Raw genomic sequence first — 6,048 nt, 5'->3', positions numbered from 1 at the left:
AACAAACAACAGATGTGAAAAATAGAAAACTAATAGCAATATGGTAGATTTAAACCCAACCACATCAATAATCATTAAATGTAAATGGTCTAAATATCCAATTAAAGGCAGATGGTCAGATAAAAAAGCAAGACCCAATTATATTGGCTTACAAAAACCCATTTTATTATATTTTTATTTATTTGGCCATGCAATGTGGCTTGCGGGATCCCTGACCAGGGATTGAACCCAGGCCCCCGGCAGTGAAAGTGCCGAGTCCTAACCACTGGACCACCAGGGAATTCCCACAAAAACCCATTTTATTTTATTTTATTTATTTTTTTTATACAGCAGGTTCTTATTAGGTATCCATTTTATATATATTAGTGTATCTATGTCAACCCCAATCTCCCAATTCATCACACCCCCACACCCCCACCCCCGCCGCCACTTTCCCGCCTTGGTGTCCATACGTTTGTTCTCTACATCTGTGTCTCTATTTCTGCCTTGCAAACCAGTTCATCTGTACCATTTTTCTAGGTTCCACATATATGTGTTAATATACAATATTTGTTTTTCTCTTTCTGACTTACTTCACTCTGTATGACAGTCTCTAGATCCATCCACATCTCTACAAATGACCCAATTTCATTCCTTTTTATGACTGAGTAATATTCCATTGTATATATGTACCACATCTTCTTTATCCATTCATCTGTCAATGGGTATTTAGGTTGCTTCCATGACCTGGCTATTGTAAATAGTGCTGCAATGAACATTGGGGTGCATGTGTCCTTTTGAATTATGCAAAAACCCATTTTAAATGTAAAGACACAAATGGGTTGAAAGGAAAAGGATGGAAAAAGAATACATGGTAATATTAATCAAAAGAAAGCTGAACTGGCTATATTACTTCAGATAAAGTAGATTTCAGAGCAGGAGATATTATGAAGGATAAAGAAGATCATTTCCCAATGGTAAAGTGTCAGTTCACCAAGAGGATACAAGAAACTTGAATGTTTGTGCACCAGATTACAAAACTTCAGAATACATTAAAAAGAAAAAAAACTGATAGTACTACAAAAAAATAGACAAATCCACAATTATAGACGGAGATATTTTAACTCCTCTTTCAATAACTGATAGAACAAAATAGAGAATTAGAAAATATATAAAAGATTAGAACACTGTCAATCAATTTGACCTACTGATTTACATAACACTCCAATCATCCACAGAACACACATTCTTTTCAAGTGCATACAGAATACTTATCAAGATTGACCATGTTCTGAGCCATAAAACAACTCTCAATAAATTTAAAAGAATTAGAGTCATACAAAGCTTGTTTCATGACCACAATAGAATTAAATTAGAAATAAAAACAGAAAGATACCCACGGAAATCTCTAAATATTTGGAAAGTAAATAACACCCTTCTACATAACCTGTGGATCAAAGGAGAAATCAAAAAAGAAAATAGAAAGTATCTTGAGCTGAATAAAATAAAAATATCAAATAAAAAAATTGTGGGATGCAGCTAATGTAGTATTTAGAGGGAAATTTCTAGTATAAAATATTTATACTAGATAAAAAGTAAGGTCTCAAATCAATGACCTCAGCTAAGAGTAAATGAAACACACGTATAGTGGGAGAAAGAAAGTGATAAAGATCAGACCAGAAACCAATGAATTAGAAAATAGAATCTTGTAATCTTAAAAGTTCTCCCTTTGAGATTGGGAATAAAGATGCCCCCTGTTTTTACTTCTATTCATCATAATTATGAAGAGCCTAAACAGTACAAAAAGTCAAGGAAAAAAGGCATGCATATTACAAAGTAGAAAATAAGCTGTCATCATTTTCAGAAAATTCAATTGTGAAGAAAATCCCAAATAATATACTAAAGATTTATTAGTTAATATACTCATTTAGCAAGATTTTTAGATCTAAAAATCAATATGCAAATATTAATTGAAGTTTGTTACAATAAGAAAAATGTTTAGGAAATGAAGTTTTAAAAATGACGCTATCAGCAAAATCATCAAAACATCCCCTATAAAGGAATAAATATAATCATGTACAGGCATCACCTTCACAGAGAAAATTACAAAAATTTAAGCTATTAAAGACCTAAATAAAGAAGAGATATACCATATTCATGGTTTGGAAGACCATATTTTAAAGATGTCAGTTCTTGTCCTATTGATCTGTGGTTTTAATGAAAGTCCAATACATTTCTGAGTAGGGTTTCTGTTTGGAGATGGGGGAGGTTGTTATAAATGTAACAAACTGATCCTAAATTTTATGTAGAAGTGCCCAAAGCGAGAATGGTTAATACACATTTAAGTAAGAAGACTGTCGAAGGTATTTGCTCTACTTAATATCCAGATTTTATAATAAACCTATAGTTATTAATACAGTGAGATATACAGTGGTTCAGTGTCAAATGTGCAAATGGTACAGGATAGGGGACCTAGAAATAGAGCACACATATAAGGATTTTTGGTATATGACAGAGGTTTTATTGAAGAGAGGTGGGAAAAAATGATTTTTTCCAATAAATTGTATGGGAACAATTGATGTCAATATGGAAAAAAATTAAACTGAGATCTTACTTCTTAAATAGCACAAAATTCAATTCCAGTTGGAGTATAGATTTAAATGTGAAAGGCAACATTTTCAACTTTTGGAAGAGTATATTTGAGAATGTCTTTATGAACCAGGGTTGGGAAGAATTTCTAAACCAAACACAAAAACACAAAACTAATGGAAAACACTGATAAATGTGACTACATTAAAATTAAGCAGTTCTTCTTCATTAAAGAAAAATAGTGAAAGATGAGTAATAAACGAGAAGACTTTGCAACATATATAACTGACAAAGGACTAGTAATTAGTATATATAATGAACTCCTTCCTGTCAATAAGGGAAAGAAATAATCTAATTGAAAAAAAGTCATGTAAACAAGCTCTTTCTAGAAGAGGAAATCCAAATAGCCAATTAGTATATGAAGATCTGTCAACCTCATTAGTAATCAACAATATGTCAGTAAAAGCCATAATAGTTTATAATTTCCAACCCACTAGATTAGGAACTTTTTATGTTTCACAATAGGAAGTATCGGCAAGGATGTAGAATAAGAAGAATTCTCTTCCTGTCCTGATGGTAAAAACACTGTGGAAAAGAGTTTGACATTAACTAGTAAAGTTGGTTGAACACGCTCATACTCAGCAACTTGGACAGTTGCCTCCTAGATATACACTTCTGTTTATTCAGTCAACAGATTTTTACTGAGTGCCCACATGTGACAGGTACTGTTCCAGTGCTGGGGGTATAGCAGTGAATAAGGCAGAGAACAAAATTTATGTCATAGTGGAATTTATATTATAGTATAGGCATTAAACAGGCATTAAATATAAACATAACTTGATAAGTGTTCTGGAAAAAAATAGATCAGTGTAATGGAGATTAAGAGTTCAGAGTAGGGTATAATTTTAGATAGCTGCATAGTGCAGACCTCATGGAGAAGGGATATTTAAGCAAAGGTTTGAAGAGAGTTAGCCATGCAGATACTCAGGGTAAGAGCATTCCAGACAGAGGGAACAGCCAGTACAAAGACACTGTCTTGGTCACCTTGCATTGCTATAACAAAATATCATAGACTGGGTGGCTTAAACAACAGAAACTAATTTTCTCACAGCTCTGGAGGCTGGAAAGTCCAAGGTCAAAGTTCTGGCAGGGTTCAGTTTCTGGCGGGAGGTCTCTTCCTGTCTTGTAGGTGGCTTCCACCTTGCTGTATGCTCACATGTTGGAGAGAGAAAGGAAGTGAGCTCTCTGGTGTCTTTTCTTATAAGGGTATTAATTCTATCAGAACAGGGCCCCACCCTTATGACTTCATCTAGCCTAAATTACCTCTTTATAGGCTCTATATCCAAATATGTTAGCCCAAATACTAGGGGCTAAGGCTTCAACATATGAATTTTGGGAGGACACAATTCAGTCCACAACAGTCCCTGAAGCTGGACCATCTCTGGCACCTTTGAGGAAAACCAAGTTGTCTGCATGGCTGGAGTGGAGTGAAGGAGGAGGAAGCATTAAGAGATGAGGTCAGAGGAGATGGGGTCCAGATTGTTTAGGGCTTTATAAGTCATTGTGAGCACTTTGGCATCTACTGTGGAAGAAATGAGGAGTGGAAGAGTGACATGATCTGAATTATATTTTAACAGTAAAAATTCAGTTGCTAAATAGACTATGGGAGAGCAACATGGAAACAGGATGACAAGTTAGGAAGCAATTACAGTAATACAGATGAGAGACAATGGTGGCTGGAAACAGGGGGAGAGCCACATTGGTGGTGATAAACGGTCAGATACTGGGTGTCTTTTAAAGTTGGAGTCAACAGGATTTGCTGATGGATTGGATGGGGGTGTACGTGAAAGAGAAGGGCATCAAAAATGACTCCAAATTTTGTGGCAAACCAATTAGAAAGATGACACTGCTATTAACTGAAATGTGGAGAATATAGGAGAAAAGGTTTTGAGGGGGAACACTGAGGGTCTAGTTTTAGATATATTCACTTTAAGACATTTGTTAGACTTCCAAAGGAGGTGTTGAGGTCTTGGATACACGGATTTGTAGTTTGGAGGAGAGTTTTGGGCTCAAAATATAAATCTGGAAGTCAAAAACATACAGAAGAAATTTGAAGTTATGAGACTGGTTGAGATCACTAGGAGAGGGAGTGAAGATAGGGTAGCAGGCTCCAAAGACTGTACCCTGGATTATGCTAACACTAAGATAAGCACTTTCTTGTGTGAAAAAGAGGATGTGTACAAGAATATCCACAGCAACATTATTCATAGTAGCAAAGAACTAAAGACTACCTCAATTCCCATCAACAGTGGAAAGAATAATATGGATCATGGATTATTTTTATGATGGAATAGTATAGAGCAGTGACAATGAATGAACTAGAGTAATATGTACCAATGCGGGTGAATCTCAAAAACAAATGTTGAGAGAAAAACACAAGCCACAGAAGAACACATGAAATATGATCTCGTTTATATAAAGTTCAAAACTGAGGCACAATGGAGCAGTGTTTTATTTATTGATACATTACCATAGAGACAAATTATAAAGACTAGCAAGGAATGATGAACACAAAATTGGGGAGAAAGGTAGGGGGGCTGTGATTATTAGAGAGGGTCATCTAGGGACGTCTAAAAAATTATAAGAGTACAAGATGGCTAGCATGGTGTATTGCAACTTTGATTTTAAAAACACATGCAGAGAAGACTAGAAAGAGTTACACCAAAATGGTAGCAGCTGTATTTGGAGGGTGGCTTTCAGTTCGATTTCCTTCCTGATGATTTGAATGTGAAGTAAAGGAAACAAGAACAGAATCAGCCACTTTATTTTTTGTTTTAGTCAATTAAACAAAATTTGATCACAAACATTTCCTCATGCTTTACAATTTTTTGTAGTCAATATAGACAATTTTTTTTTCTGACTTTTTTTGGGGTATATTCTAACTTTTTAAAAAACAGAGCATGTTATATTTATAATGATAAAATAAACTTTAAAAATAAACTATAATTTTCCTTTCCATTTTCAAAGGTGAAACAAGCTATTGAAAAGGCTTTCAGGATGTCCTGATACATTATTGCAAGCCAAAAAAGATTACTCTCTCTGTTGCAAGCATGACAGCAACACCGTCCTTCAAATCCCATAGCATAGCAGGCAGAGCTGACCCGAAGCATGCCTGGGTCAGAGACCAACATTAGAGCAAGGACTCCTCAGTCTCAGCTAAGGACCCACACTCGTTCTCACTGAGCCAAGAGCTTACCCATTCTAAGGGACAGGGCTGGATGCTCTAAGTGCCTGTCCAGCTATTGCTCTTTCTGAGGATCATTATTGCAGGTGATTCCTCATGATTTGTTCAACAGTTGGTTGGACAAAGGATTGATCTAAAGACACCATCCACGGGCAAGTCAGTGACCTTGAGTGGGCCTGGTGAGAGAACTCTGTCCAGCAGGAGTGCACTTTCTGGATTGTGTCTGCTAATCCATT

General features: G+C 35.6%; 1 non-coding gene across 1 annotated transcript; it reads right to left on the bottom strand.

Moving 5' to 3' along the window:
• Nucleotides 1–207: 207 nt before the first annotated feature.
• On the bottom strand, nucleotides 208–280 carry TRNAE-UUC (transfer RNA glutamic acid (anticodon UUC)). Its single transcript has one exon. It is a non-coding gene; the product is annotated as a tRNA-Glu (tRNA).
• Between the last annotated feature and the right edge of the window lie 5,768 nt (nucleotides 281–6,048).

This window comes from Balaenoptera acutorostrata, chromosome 14 (assembly GCF_949987535.1).
Source record: "Balaenoptera acutorostrata chromosome 14, mBalAcu1.1, whole genome shotgun sequence".
NCBI lineage: Eukaryota > Metazoa > Chordata > Mammalia > Artiodactyla > Balaenopteridae > Balaenoptera > Balaenoptera acutorostrata.
Note: the sequence above shows the minus strand (reverse complement) of the source record. Positions and strands in the feature narration are given on the sequence as shown.